The sequence below is a fragment of the Festucalex cinctus genome, chromosome 16, assembly GCF_051991245.1.
Source record: "Festucalex cinctus isolate MCC-2025b chromosome 16, RoL_Fcin_1.0, whole genome shotgun sequence".
Classification (NCBI taxonomy): domain Eukaryota; kingdom Metazoa; phylum Chordata; class Actinopteri; order Syngnathiformes; family Syngnathidae; genus Festucalex; species Festucalex cinctus.
In genome coordinates this window covers 23,658,524-23,674,851 of record NC_135426.1, presented here as the reverse complement: position 1 = coordinate 23,674,851, position 16,328 = coordinate 23,658,524, and the positions used below count along the sequence as shown (strand labels likewise).

Sequence of the window (16,328 nt, the reverse complement as noted above, 5' to 3'; positions counted from 1 at the left end):
GATGACATCATTGCCCCATTTTATAGGAAATAATCACAGTTTCAGAGTCCATGGGAGAAATGGCTGTATTTTGGCAAACCTACATTTTTCTGCTGCCAATTATAAAAGAACGGGACGGGACAAAAAGTAGGGAGTCTATTCTGTTATTTGGTAGATTCGGTTTATATATAATTATTGAATGTAATATCACGTGAGTATTGGAAATGTAAAAATTTTCTATAATGACTGGCAGTGAATGAGTTTTAATCTTTCTTTTGATAGTTCCATGCTTTTATAGCAATATAAAATAATATTCTGTGGGCCTTGCAAAATCAGTCAAAATCCAGTAAAACGGCCAACGGGATTGCTTCTGTGAAAATGGCGGCGAGTGAATGAGTTAACACAAAGGATGTCAAATCCAGTGAGCTTGTTTACTTTCTGGACCTAAATTTCATACCTTTGACTGTACGTGACTTAGCCATTAGCATCTGATCAGCTGTTTAACTCCACCACCGTCAATAGTCAATCAAGATCTTTCTCCGAAACGTTTCCCAATCTGCTTCCTCCTCTTGTGGCAATGCAGAGCACAAAAATATGCAGATAGGCACGAATAGATGAGTTTTTCATTGGCACCGAGGTGAAGGGTTGATTGTATTGGAGAGCTGAAGATGAATAGGCCCGTGACATCCCTGAAGCTTGACAACGTGCGGAGCTCGGCATCCACTTGCACAATTGGCTCCCCGCAAGGGACCCCAACGCAGCCAGCCACTGACAGGCAGATAATGGCGCTAACTTTAGCCTGTGCGCTCACTGACTGGTCCTCCACGATCAGCCTCTTGAGTGTGACTGATGGCTCGGTTTAAGTAACGGGACCCCCCCCCCCCCCCAAACCCAACCCTTCCCTCCTGAGCGCAACCCGATCCAAGAGAGGAAATGACGCGTAGAAAAAACGACAAGATGCACAGCGGGGATGACGGCACAGTAGATTGGCTCAAGGTTACCACGGCAACCCTTACTTTGTTTGCCATTTATCGGGCGCCGGAAGAAATCGGCGTGCTCCGCTCACCACTGAGGCGTTCGGGGTACGTTAAGACGTCGAAAGTGGTTTGATCTCAACGCGTACGGAGTTCGGGGTCAATATAATCGCTGGGCTGCGGCTGCCAGCGCGAGCAGTTTTTACACAGATCCGGGTCAGCGGCATTGGAAGAGTTATTGGTACGATGGATGCGCGGCCCAGCAAAACATGACGTGTCTTGAGTCGCGGTTGAAATCGGTCAGCAAGATTGAGGCCGCTTGAAACCGGACTAGTTTAAAGCCTTTGCTGAACGAAGGTCATTCTGCATTGCTCCACAGAACACTGCCCGTTATTTCATTCAAACAGTACAGTTATCCTTCTGTTCTGGAACAGAATGAATGGAGTCTTATTTCCATTACACCAGAGTCACTTAAAACTCCTTTGCTCCCAATGACGTATAAATACGTTTTTTTAAATGTTCTAAGTGTCCCAAAGACGTATTTATACGTTTTTTTTTGCTAGAGCATACAGAAGGCTTTGATGCAGCCTCAACTGCAAAGAACGGTTGCAGAAATGGTAGTTATTACACAAACGGCCAGCAGGTGGCAGCAGAGCAAAAGAGATCAACCAGGGCCATGTAGAAAAAAAAGCTCAATTAGAATTTTGAATAGATTTGTGAAAACTGATGAAACTTAGCTCTTTTCTAATGCTAAATGCTGCAAAACGGAAACAGATAGAAACATACTTTTTTTTTCCTGATGAAAGAAGAGACTTTAATCTTTCTTTTGAGAGGTTCCATGCTTTTATAGCAATAGAACACAATATTCTGTGGACCTTGTAAAATCAGTCAACATCCAGTAAAACAGCCGGGAGCGAACGGGATTGCGAAATGTGAAAATGGCGGCGAGTGAATCTCAAACCATTTAAAACCTGACAAACAAGTCTAGATTATAACACCGGCCAAGGCATTCATGGTATGGTCGGAACCACGCATTGACATTCACATCAGCCGATTTCTCTGGAGCAAGCGGAATCTGACCTTTTTTTCTTCCCATTGCACTAGCGTTACTAGCACCAAAAACCTGACAATCAAGACCGCCTTAAAAAAACGTCCTTAACTCATTCACTCGCCGCCATTTTCACATTGCGCAATCCCGTTCGCTCCCGGCTGTTTTCCTAGATTTTGACTGATTTTGCAAGGCCCACAGAATATTGTGTATTATGGCTATAAAAGCATGGCTGAATCAAAACCTTCTGTATGCTCAAGCATAAAAAAACAAAAAAATGAAGAAGAAAAACGTATAAATACGTCTTTGGGACACTTAGAACATTAAAAAAAAACGTATTTACACGTTATTGGGAGCAAATGAGTTAAAAGTACAAACTAGGCAATTTCACCCAGTTATCGCGGCAATCTCGAACATGGTGACTTTCTCACTTGCTCCAGTGTGATTTACAAGCAGCAGAAGGCTCTTTCGCTTGTTTCCAAAGTTGAGTTTCACACTTGTTTCTTTTGCAGGCTTATTTGTATTTGACTTCAGGTCTCAATTTCCTCCCGACTAACACACCACATGCATAATTTTCCACTTCATTCACAGTCAGATTTGAGGAGGAGGAGGAGGAAAAAGCAATGACGTGCACAACACACAAACATCAATTCCAGCTTGGCGTCCGCGCAACAGCCAATGTCAATAGCGCTGATCCCAACAGCGCGTCGCATTTCAATATCATTATCTGACGCCGTGCACAAAATCTAATGAAATCTTTAAAACAGGAATTGCGCAGCGTCCTCAGCCAGGCAGTACACTCAATCCAGAAGTGATTACCACGTTAATACCGCCTTCCATCTGCTCTCTGGGACGATTTGTTTTGGCCCAAAACAATCTCGAAATAAACCATAACAGCACAGTGGATTGATTTCAGTGCTATTGCAAAAAAAAACTTTCAACACCCCGGACGGAGATGGTGCGCACCCTACACGGGGCTTGCACTATCAAAGCAAAGCTTAATTCCGGTTAGCATTCGCGCATGTAGCACATAAACACCGACTTTTTGCAAGTCCGTGCATGTAAAAAGAATCCCACAAATAATAACTTAACTCTTTTACTGCCACACGTTATCAAAAAAAACAACCCCCAATGCCAGCGGATTTCGAGCATTTTAACTCATTTTTCGAAGCAAACAGAATATTGTGTTCTTTTTGCTATATAAACAACATGGGTACCACATGAAAGATCGCATTCCATTCTTTCATTAGGAAAAAAACAAAAACTATGTTTCTACCTTATTCCGATCTTTAGTAATCACCATTTGAAAATAGGTCATTTGAGTGACATTGAGCGAAAATTGAAAAGAAAAGATACATTTTGTCCACAACAGTGACTTTGACACTAATATTTTTTTGTTGAGTGACGCTCCGTCAAATTAGGTTTAATGTTACAAAAGCTTTGATCATTCAAGTCAGTGTTGAAATCGTTTTATTTCATCAGATTGCATCATGTTTCATTGTAATTCGCAGCTCTAGTTAGGGCCCGAGCAGCTACCGCTGCCATCTGCTGGCCATAGTTAGTGGGTGTTTTGGATTTCACAACTCACTGCGCTGCACTTGGACGTTGCACTGACCACTCATATATTCACACACACACACACAAAAAAAAAGAAAAAAAAGTTGACGTCACTTAACGTTTACGGCAGCATACATGGTGATTTTACTCAACGTTATTAAACGTTTTTGGCAGTCAAAGAGTTCAGTCATTTCAATCACAACTAATTCTAGCTCATATTGTCCAGGCTGAATCTGATCGTTTAATCTTAGCTGATATGAAGTGTGCGCTGCAAACACGAGCATCGTTGATGATAGTCTCAGACAGTCCAGTCCTTTCGCCTAATCGCGTTTAACCACCTGCGATTACTCTGACTGGCAGAGGCTGGGATGCGATAGAATTTCTACTTTTTGTTTGTCCACGGTTCTGGCAACCAAAAACACAACAAGACGACATTTTCGACAGACAACCAGCGTTGTTTACTTCGAGCTGCACTTCGTTGCCTCCAGCGGTGTGACGTCATCGTGACGTGGGGCCATGAAAGGGTCTATATGGGGTATTCTGCTTTGAAAATGGCTGCCAATGTAAACCAAAGTATGGTCCCCACTCTCCTGCACCACAAATTGTTCAACCTTTAAGATGAACCTTCTGCAATCTGACGGTTCCAGGTGAGGAAAACTGAGATGACGCATCACTCCCAGCCTTTAAAAAAACAAAAACAAAAAACAACTCAAACCATTTCTGATGCCTTCCTGGTTACTAACCGTTCTCCCAAAGGCTCTCCTCCAGAAAAAAATCACAGATAATCATCTTTAACACATTCACTGCCATAGACGGCTTTAGACGTCAAAGATTCATTTTTTCCTGCACACGCAATAAAACAATGTGCAAAAAAGCTTTTTCGTTATGCATCAACTTGGTATTAAAGCAACAACAGTAAATTGCAGCGTTTACTACACATAGTTAAAAAAACAACAACTTTTGTGTAGTCTCCAAGAATATTCAAAACATGCGGACATCCAACTTTAACACATTCACTGCCATAGACGGTTTTAGACTTCAAAGATTTTTTTTTGTCCTGGACTGGCAGTGAATGAGTTAATGGAGGTGGGGGTGTTTGTTTGTTTTTTTTTGTTTTTGTTTCCCTCCCCCCCCCCCCCCGAGCCACAGGGAAGAGGCGCCTGCCAAGCACGCGAGTGTCGAGAGCTCGCCCGCAGTCAAGCGGTGGGCTCTGGCGGTCCTCAGACGAGAAGTGAATGGAGTTTGATTGGTCTGGGCAAACATCCTCACGGGGTACGTCTCGTACAAAGAGAGCAATACACGCCTCTCTTGTCGAGGCAAATGCTCTCAGAGCTGTAAGAAAAAAAAAAAAAAAAAAAGAATCACCGCCGCCGGTCTCGAGGTGCCTGATCTTAGCGGGACCTCAAACACCCGATGATAGATCGCTTTGCTCCTTGAATTCTAAGTCTTTCTTTCTGTTTTTTTGTTGTTTTTTTTTATCCCAGCTGTCCAGCAGTGTATCTTATATTTACTCTAAGCAAGACACAGCAGGATTTTGTTTTCTTTTTTTGCAGAGTTACGTAATCACAGCAGCAGTTTTATTAGAGGAAATTAACCCCAAAAACGTTTAATAACAATTAGTAAAATCACAATGTATAAACATTAACTTATTCACTCCCAGGACATTTTTGCTGTTTTACTGGATTTTGACAGATTTTGCAAGGCCCATTGAATATTGTGTCCTATTGCTATAAAAACGTGGAACCTACCAAAAGAAAGATTAGAGTCTCTTCTTTCATCAGGGAAAAAAATAAATAAAAAATAAAAAGTATGATTCTATTGCTCTGCTGCCACCTGCTGGCCGTTTGTGTAATAACTACCATTTCTGCAACCGTTCTGTGCAGTGGAGAGGCTGCATCAAAGCCTTCTGTATGCTCTGGCATTAAAAAAAAACAAATTAAAAAAAACGTATAAATACGTCTTTGGGACACTTAGAACATTTAAAAAAAACAACGTATTTACACGTTATTGGGAGCAAATTAGTTAAAAGTACAAACTAGGCAATTTCACCCAGTTATCGCGGCAATTTCTCACTTGCTCCAAAAAGTGTATTTCTATCCGTTTCCATTTTGCATCAATTAGCATTAGAATATGGCTAAGTTTCATCATTATTCACAAATCTGTTTAAAATAGTGGGGAAAAAGACCTTTTTGGTCTCTTATACTCTGCTGCCATGTGTTGGCCGTTTTTGTAATAACTACCATTGCTTCAAGCATTCTCTTCAGTTCAGAGTTTGCATCCAAGCCAAAACTTATAAATACATCTTTGGGAGCATGGCAATATCTAAAATATAACGTATTTATAAGTTATTGGGAGTAAATGAGTTAAATGACGTCAACTTCATTTTTTTTTTTTTTTTTTTTTAATCAATGGGAAGTGCAACGTCAAATGTAGCGCTGCCTGCCTGTTCAAAGGATTGTGGAATCAAAAACAGCCGCTAACTATGGCCAGCAGATGGCAGCATTTTATCTCTTTTCAATGGGCTCAAAGTGTATGGAATTAACAATGAAACATGATGCTAACGTTTTCAATGATCAAGGGCCTTTGTCACATTAAATCAAATTCATAAACCGTCACTAAACAAAACAAAAAAAATATTCGTATCAAAGTCATTGTTGTGCACAAAATGGATCTAAATATAAAAGTATGTTTTCTCATTTTTTGATTTTCGCTTGATTGTCAATCAAATGACCTATTTTCAAATAGTGATTACTAAAGAACGAAATACACTTTTTTTTTTTTTTAATGAAAGTATGGAAGCTGATCTTTCATGTGGTATCCACCATGTTTATGTCGTAATAGTGCACAATATTCCGTTTTCCTTGAAAGATGAGTTAAAATGCTCGAAATCGGCTGGCACGTTCGGGGTTGTTTTTTTTGTTTTGTTTTTTTGATAACGTGTGGCAGTAAAAGAGTTAATATTAATTTGTTTTTGTTTTTTTTACATTCATTAGTTAGTCAATGAGGAAGGGTAAAGAATTAATTTAAAAAGTTTATGTACTCTGATTTATTGTGACCAAATGTAATGAACTAAATTCATCAATGCCCATTTCAATGACTTCACTGGACTTTTTTTGTTTTTATTTAATAAAAAAAAAAAACGACTCCACTGAAGAGTCTTAGTAAAAGCACGGTAATCTAAATCCGCGCTGGCCGCAGGCTGGAAAAGAGAAAGAGCGGAATTAGGCCCTTCTGTTACAGTCGCCGCCATTAAAAATGCACAACATGGATCGGCAGAAAGGATTTGGATTGATACAAACGAGGGCTGAGGGGATTAAACTGGAAAGAATAAGACGTGTAATCTCGTCCGTGAGGGGAATATATACGGCGCTCCACGGCACATTTTAGTCCGCGCCGAGCCAAGCAATCGCCGATGGAGTCCTTGGTCCAAGTCCCTAATTGCATTCCGGTTCAGTTCTACTCGGCCACTCGCGTGCCGCAAACAACAATTCGGCCCGCTCAGAAATTGCGTGTGAATGATGAAGAGAATCTGTGCAATTAATGAAAGAAATGTAACGATGTAAATACTAGGGGTGTTAAAAAAAATCGATTCGGCAATATATCGCGATATTACATCGCGCAATTCTCGAATCGATTCAAATTCAAACTATAAATATGATCACAATCGACATAGCACCTGACAAACATCCTGACACGATGACCAAACTCAAAACGCGGTCATAAAGAGTTTTTTTTTTATTTAATGTGTACTGCCAGCTCGGCGTGAGAATCGTTTTCTCAATTTGCCTTAGCTGGATAAATAAAAGTTCAATAAATCCATTTTGAAAACGTCCTCGTCCTGCGGGCTCCTCAGTAGCTTTTTGTTCTTCGGCGCCGACGTGCAGTCATCCCCGCGATAAATCGTCTAAAAACAAGTTCCCAAATTGATGCCGCTCGGGTCCCCGCTCTCCCCCCCCCCGCGACGGCTGGCGACCCATCACTCATTTTCCAATCTCGTTCCGGGGAGGATCCATCACACTCGATGGCGCCGCTCAACTTTGGAGATGGTAACAGACTTGTAAGCGGGACGGGCTTTAATTCATCCTTTAACGAGACTCGGCTATCATTATTCTCATGGCGAGGGGCTTTTCATTTTTTTTTTTTTTTTTTTTTTTTTTACGTCGCCGTTCAATTTGTCTGCCAACCAGTCGCCAAAACTATCCATTCGGAATTTGTCACGACACGTCCCCGCCCCTCGCCGCGGACATATTCGTCGCGGAAATACGAGCGCCGTCGGTGATGATGTTATTCTACTCGCCAGACTAAAGCGTCAGCTGTGTGCGTTGGATGTCAGTCAGAGAAAAACCCGCCATGCCCGTTTCCAAACCAACTGGTCAGGGAATTGAGTGCCAGTGGCTTGGTGAAACCGGCGTCTGCGCCGTGTTCAAATTGAATGAGACTTTGGCACCCCTGAACAAATGAGAAGTGCGTCGTCCGCTCCAAATTGTTTCGTTTCTTTGTCACTATCAAAATAGAAAAATCTAGTTTCGCTCATCTACGCTATGCCTGAAAAGATACAGGAAGTCTGCCTCTTTTGAACCAGTTTAGATATTAGATATCCCGTCCATGTTTTGACCCGGGTCGGGTCTCCCCAGCCACTTCCTTCCAGATCTTCGGGACATTCTAAGACGTTCCCAATCCTGCTAAGATCTCATCTGACCGGCCATCTCACTGTGGATGAACTCCTCCTGGGTGCCTTTCCTTACAAGGTACTTCTGTGCCCCGCCATGTTGTGGTTTTCATGTGTTTATTGGGGGGGGCTTTTTGCTTTTTTTATTGTATTATGGATGTCCAGCACTTTGATAATAAAGAATAAATAAAGTTGATTGATTGATTGATTGAAGATACGTCCTGGACAGTTAACTAAAACTACCGAAAAATAACAAAAACTAAAATTCCAAAAACAATTTCGTTAACGAAATAAAATAAAAACGAAAATGCGTTTTAAAAAATGAACACTAACTGAAACTATATTTTATGTTTAAAAAAAACTAAAATAAAACTAACTAAAATTATAGGAAAAACGTCCTTCGTTTTAGTCTTTGGTAATTAATTTAATGCATGAGCCTTTGGGGATGATTTGAAATGTGATTTTAAGCAGATTTAGTTTGATATTAACCGGGATGAGGACGTTTGAAAGTATGTCACAGAGAACTGATGTCATCGAGCAGCAGTCAATAGAAAAGCACCAAAAGATGACGTCGCTTCCATGGTGTTTTTGGAATATTGCGCACAAGTAATACACATTAAAAAAAAAAAAAAAACTAAAACTAATACCGAAACTAACTAAAACTAAAACTACCGGTAACCATTTATTAAATAACTAAAAACTAATAAAAATTAACAAAAACCACCTTGAAAACTAATTACAACTAAATAAATTTAAAAAACAAAACTCAAAACAAAATAAAAACTTACTAACATGAAAAATTCCAAAACTATAATAATCAGAAGATCTAATCCTAAACTTAATCCTAATCCATAGTCCAAAAAAAAAAAAAAAAATCCATAGCGTACTTTTTATTTTATTTATTTTATTTTATTTTATTTTTTTTAAGAGCTCAGAATTGTTCATTCGGTAGTCTTACTGATTCAACGTCTTATCATCATTGCTCTTTTTTTTTTTTTTGTGTGTGTGTGTGTGTGTATGTGTGCGTGCGTTTGCGTGCGTTTGCGTGTGTGCGTTTGCGTGTGTGCGTGCAAATACGTATAAATTTATACTCATTAATTCACCTAAAACCTTATAAAAATCCCATTACCCTTCGCCTTAACCAGGTACTTCAGAATCTTGCCAGAGTCGTGAGGTTCAAATGGTCAGGAGACCAGAGAAAAGGTCAGAAAAAAATAAAGAGAAAAGAAAGATAAATCAAAGTGAAATCCAGCACCGACCAAACATTTCCTGCCTACCTCATGATTACAAAATTAAAGTCTTACGCCAACCCCGGAAGCCTCTAAATTCCAACAAATTAGCGAGATCTCAGGAGACCAGAGGAAAAACTAAAGAGAGGAAGGAGGGAAGGATCGATAAGGCAGAGTGAGATCCACAGACACCAGCACCCACTGATTCAAGGGGCTGTGGGGAGGTAGAGGCAACTTCTGTTTGAGTTTCAGTAGATGCTGGCGCGATGGATCTGGCATGCATAAGGACCAGCACCAAAGAAAGAAGCCGTACCACTTGATGCACAGATTTTTGTGCGATTGTTGCTGTCGACAAGTTCTTCAAGATTACGTTCCTATTGCGCAAGGTGACACAAAAAGGATTAAAAACGACGACGTAAAAGCGCTTGTCTTTTTGCCCTGACCTGACCTGACCTGACCTGACCCGGAAGGAGCGCGGAGTAATTTGCGACTCGGATTTCAAGGCTTGGGATGCCACAGACGCCATTTGTGCTCTTTTTCAAAGCGGGAAACTGGACGATTGTTTTGACATTGTGTCGCACCGCAACCGGATACGGCGGAAATTCATTGTTCACGTCGGGAACACACGGCGACGTGGCTGAAATCGCTCGGGGCCATTATGAAAAAAAACGGATTTATGCCGACACACCTGAATGATCTGTGGGGGGGGGGGGCGGTTTTATGCGCCTCTCCCCTAGGAAACGTCTGCTTTAGCCCATTTCAGTCTGCTGGAGGCGAAGATTTTTTTAGGTTTTAGTCTTATTTACTGCTCTTTGCGGAAGGATAGATTTTTTTTTTTTTAAGTCTTTTTTTTCTGCAAAAATTCTGTTCCTTTGCAAAGTTAATGCTGCATTTTGATTGACAGCGCCTGGTTATAATGTCACATTATTGTAATCGTAGCAGTTGTATAGTTGCGAATCGCAACGCAGCAGACTCGAATAATACACAAACTCCTTTATATTGCTTATTGAATAGAAAAAATATTTCTTTTTTTACTACTGCACCGGGCAAACGCTCTCCGCACACAGAAGCCATTTGAATACCGAAGGACAAACATCAAATTTCCGAGACGAGCGACGGCGGGACTGAAAGAGCGGCCAGTCAAATCCAGTCCGATTTGAACTTGAACGAGTTCTGCCGCTTAGCGGAGCAGACGCACAGCAAAGTTTTCTCTTGTTTTATGTGCGGGGCCGAAGTGTCTATTTAGTTAAAAGGCCGCCTGCCATTTTTCAAACAGTCACGATGGCTTTGAATAAATTATGCAAACTTTTTTTTTTTTTTTGTCCTTGTGCCAAACAGTGCATCTACTGAATAGTAATGACGAGAGCGGATGCAAAAATGCAAAATATCGGGCACAAAGTCGCCACTGGGACTCACTGACAAAATTGAAACTGTAATTTCATATTTTATTTCATCAAGTAGTAGCATTGTATTTCAAATAGTTATTAATTGTAAACAATTTATAAATTACATATTTTAGTTTTGGATGTATTTCATGAAATTGGACCAATTGTAGAGCGCACATTTTATTTGACCTTTCTACAATGTATTATTCTATTTCATAAAAAAAAAAAAAAAAAAATCATCCATATTTTATCGTTCAGTTAAATGTTTTAATTTTACAAATCTGCTATCAAAGAAAAAGTAGAATTTTTAGAAAGAGCAACAATAAAAAAAAAAAGAAAAGAAAAAAAAAGAAATAGCAACAATATTTATTTTATTTTTAGAAATACAACTCATTTTATTCATTTTTTTTTGTCTTTTGGGGGGGGGGGATTAAATAGCACTTCCATTTTAATATTAGGGATGTTCGATACCACTTTTTTTTCCAGACCGATACTCAGACTCTCAGTACTCACCGATACCAACTAGCAGTTGTACATTTTGACAAATATAAAAAAAATCACTAAAAGATGTTTTTAAACAAATATATTTCCTTTAACTCTTTGACTGCCAAAAACGTTTAATAACGATTAGTAAAATCACGATGTATGCTGCCATAAACGTGAAATGACGTCATCTAGGTTTTTGGGTTTTTTTCGTCAATGGACGGAGCAACGTCTAAATGCCCGGTCAATCAATGGGTTGTGGAATCAAAAACACCACCTAACTATGGCCAGCAGATGGCAGCATTGTGTCTCTTTTCAATGGGCTGCTGGTGTATGGAATTACAATGAAATGTGACGGAATTTGATGGAATCTGATGAATGCTCGTAATCAGCGAAATGGCACTGTACAGGGGTTCGATTTGTTTGTTTTGTTTCATAATGTGTGGCAGTAAAAGAGTTAAGTTTGACAAAAAAAAAACAGCACAGTCACTCTTCAATAGTCTTAACGCTCAAAATAAAAACACAAAAATGGTCTTTTAGTTTAAGATAAACCGGTGAAGTTTTGGTGAAAAACTGCTGCACGCTAGCACCACTTACAGGCAAGGAGGCCTCACTAAGAGATTTGGCATGCAAATGTGATTGATTACCTTATTTGCGAATGCCCGGCCGGACAGTTGACGTCCAATCAGGTGGCTCCCGGCATTCTTTTTTATTCTGAGGGAAAACACAACGGAATGGAGATGAGGGATGAAAGAAGGCATTTTATGAGTTCAAAAAGCACACGTTGAAAATCCTGACGGCCATTTGCATTTAGAATTTCCTTTGGGTTTTCATGATTAGGCCAGAGGAATGTTGCCATTTGAACACATTTCCCATGTCGGCCGTCACTCGCCCGGCGAATTCATGTATTGATTGAGGAATTTTTTTTTGTAAATTCATCTGCCAATCATCTCTATGGCATAATTAAATCTGAGTGAGTGTGCCTGTGTGTGCGTGTGTGCTATGTGCCCACCAATGCTTTGTGCTTTATGAATTAGGGATAGACCGATTATCGGCTGGGCCGATTATCGGCGCCGATATTCAGCATTTTGAGAAATATATATATATATATATATATAACATATATAACATATTTGAAGAATCATATGGCCGATAATAGATCAAAAACATTTTTTTATGTGTTAACTTCAGGTAACTAATTTAAATGTAAATTTAAAAAGAGAAATATAGGTATCGGCCATTTTGAAGAATAATATGGCCGATAAAAGACCTTTTTTTTTTTTTTTTTTTTTTTTTTTTGTGTTAACTTCAGGGAACTAATTTAAATGTAAATTAAAAAAAAAGTTTTTATTTTCATTTTTGTCAACCCTAGGAACTCTCTGCACCTTCTGTTTTTGATTGAAATTAAAACTAAAGATAAGTAAAAATTGGGATATTTTGACTTTTTGGAAGAATTTAATTTTGTGTTGAAAATAATTGTTTGTTTTTATTTAACTTTTGAAAACATGCTACTGCGCCCGGGAGAATCTAGGACTTGTGTACTGACTAAGATTTTGAAAGCTATGCTACCAATTAAACTAAGCGTCACAAAAATCTAAAAAAAATGCAACTTACTACTATCACCTCTTACTATTTTGCATCTTACTAACCCTATATGTACTTTGCAATTGCTATATGTCATGCCTCATTCAAAGCCAAAAACGTGGAAATGTGTTTAAGTATTGTCCATCACTCCCAAAAACATATTTATACGTTTATTTTTTAAATGTTTTTTTGGTTGTTTTTTTATGCAAGAGCATACAGAAGGCTTTGATACAGCTTCTGACATGAAGAGGTGGCTTAAAGCAAGTAGCTATGACAACAACAACAACAAAAAACAGCCAGCAGGTGGCAGCAGAGTATAAGAGATCAGCCAGTGCCATGTTGCAACAAGCCCTTTTTGACAGTGTTTTCACCAGGAATGTGAATATTGATGAAACTTAGCTATCTATATTCTAATGCTAATTGCTGCAAAACCGAAACAGATGCAAATATGTTTTTTTTTTTTTTTCTGATGAAAGAAGAGACTCTAAACTTTATTTTGGTAGGTTCCATGTTTTGAGTGAATGAGTCAAGCTATGCATCTTACTACCTTGCACCTTACAACTGTCACCTCTTACTATTTTGCATCTTACTAACCCTATATGTACTTTGCAATTGCTATATGTCATGCCTCATTCAAACCCAAAAACATGGAAATGTGTTTTTTAAGTATTATCCATCACTCCCAAAAACATATTTATATGTTTATTTTTTAAATGTTTTTTTGGTTGTTGTTTTTTTATGCAAGAGCATACAGAAGGCTTTGATACAGCTTCTGACATGAAGAGGTGGCTTAAAGCAAGTAGCTAATTGCTGCAAAACCGAAACAGATGCAAATATGTTTGGGGGGTTTTCCTGATGAAAGAAGAGACTCTAAACTTTATTTTGGTAGGTTCCATGTTTTGAGTGAATGAGTTAAGCTATGAGTCTCACTCATGCATTGTCATTAATTTTAAAAAAGCTGTTAGCATCACTTAATGCAGGCAATGCAAAGCTTACAAATATGCGTCTAATAAATGTGTACATTTTGCTACACATATTATGTCTTTTGTTTTGTTACTTCGTGTCTTACTACGGCTGCGCGTCTCACAAACGCACACTCGTCCCTAATTCAATTCAAGAGATTTCCTGATCGGGTCCTTCAAGAAATGTGAAGGTACAGTAAGCAGCGAGCGATGGCGTCGCTGTGCGCATCTACTCGTCAGCGAGTCCGCTGGAAGCCGTCACATGCCCGGCAGGTTTCCGGAAGCCGGGCAGATGGCGCGCGGCGCAATTAGGCCCCCGCCAAAACCTCTCAATCAATCTCCTGGACGCCGCACCGACAAGCATTTGTCCATTCACACACGACGACGCGCTGCTCCACGTTCTTCGTGCGAACCTCACCGGAGGCCGGCGCAAGTGTTTCATTCACACCCAATTATTGTCAAACGGGATGCTGTGATGACAAGTTCAACGAGAGAAAAAAAACAAACACCAACAACAACAAAATGGACTGCAACCTTGCTCTCTTTGTTTTGTGCTTGTATCATATACAAGGGCCGGTAATCTTTGACTGTCTCACGATTCGATTCGATAAAGAATCAATTTTCGATTCTCGATTCAAACGATTCTAAAATGATTTGATTGCCAAGTGATTTCTGCTTCAATTTACAGATATGCACAACATTGTCATGATCGACTCCAGTCTGCCTTGCAAGACAAAATGACAAATAGAGACATTCAAGTGTCTTTTTTTTTTGTTTTTTTTGTTTAAGCATTTATCAATTTTGTATTGTAAGTGCCTTTTTCCACAAAAACAGCATGTGGGCTACAACTGCCTTTTCCCCTTCTTCTTCATTTCTAATTTAAATAAAATTGATTTTTGGATATTAATATTGATTCGATTTGATTAACTCATTTGCTCCCAATAACGTATAAATCCGTTTTTTTTTATGTTCTAAGTGTCCCAATGACGTATTTATACGTTTTTTTTTTTTGTTGTTTTTTTTTTATGCGAGAGCATACAGAACGCTTTGATGCAGCCTCTCAACTGCAAAGAACGGTTGCGGAAATGGTAGTTATTACACTAACGGCCAGCAGGTGGCAGCAGAGCAAAGGAGATCAACCAGGGCCATGTAGAAAAAAAGCTCAATTACAATTTTAAATAGATTTGTGAAAACTGATGAAACTTAGCTCGCTTCTAATGCTAATTGCTGCAAAACGGAAACAGATAGAAACATATTTTTTTTTCCTGATGAAAGAAGAGACTATAATCTTTCTTTTGGTTGGTTCCATGTTTTTATAGCAATAGAACACAATATTCTGTGGGCCATGCAAAATCAATCAAAATCCAGTAAAACAGCCGGGAGCGAACGGGATTGCGAAATGTGAAAATGGCGGCGAGTAAATGAGTTAATAAATGAGAATCTCGATTCTTTTATGAATCGATTTTTTTGGCACACCCCTATCATGTACCTCGCTTGACAAAAGAGAGGAAAAGCGATCACGTGTAAAACGTGCACCGTTCGACTATTCCAAGTTTCTGTTTTTGGAATTATAGATGCTACATTTTCAAAACTAATATAACGTAACGTCAGTTAAATCCAGTAGAAGACGATTTCTCGGCGTGTTTGTCTTCGCGGCCCGAAACAAAGCCGGTGCGAGTACAACAAAAGTGGAAGAATTCCCGCCTGTCATCACGGGCTCACGCTGCATACCTATCAGGAGAAAATGTTTTTACACCGTCAATGAGATTAGCCATGTGTACTCTGCACAAAGCGTGTACATATTGAGAGGGGGGGGGGGTGTTTAACAGCACTCGACAGGAATACAAAAAGCCGGCGCTGGTGACTAAATGTTTGCACGGGACAGATCAGGCGTGCCCTGTGTGCATTGCGACACCTGCATTCTGGGAAAAACACGCTTTTGCGAAAGGGAATTAGCCGGATTGTGATGAATGAACAAGACAGACGTGAATAACCCCAGACCCAAAATACTGCTTATCTGCGGGCTTATGTTGCACAAAGGAGACCTGATAAAGCTCAGTTGAAGGAGTCATGACGGGGAGAAAGAATCGAACACAGGTCAAGACGAAGTTGGGTCGGTTAAGCATTGACTAGAGCATAGTTTAGGATCCGTGTCATATTTCAGATTAACTCATTCACTCGCCGCCATTTTCACAGAAGCAGTACTAAATTTTGACTGATTTTGCAAGGCCCACAGAATATTATGTTCTATAGCTATAAAAACATGGAACCAACCAAAAGAAAGATTAAAGTCTCTTCTTTGATCAGGGAAACAAAAGTATGTTTCTATCTGTTTCCGTTTTGCAGCAATTAGCATTAAAAGAGAGCTAAGTTTTATCAGTTTTCACAAATCTATTCAAAATTGTAAGTCATTGAGCTTTTTTTCTACATGGCCCTGGTTGATCTCCTTTGCTCTGCT

At 39.5% G+C, this 16,328-nt stretch overlaps 1 protein-coding gene across 13 annotated transcripts in view; it reads right to left on the bottom strand.

Annotated features, from left to right (window-relative positions):
• Positions 1-16,328, bottom strand: part of LOC144003913 (adhesion G protein-coupled receptor L3-like) — a 202,490-nt gene that overhangs the window by 121,514 nt on the left and 64,648 nt on the right. For all 13 annotated transcript variants that reach the window (XM_077500622.1, XM_077500620.1, XM_077500621.1 and 10 more), the window contains one exon: positions 11,972-12,038. The gene's annotated coding sequence lies outside the window, so the exon portion shown is untranslated. The remainder of the gene's footprint in view (positions 1-11,971; positions 12,039-16,328) is intronic.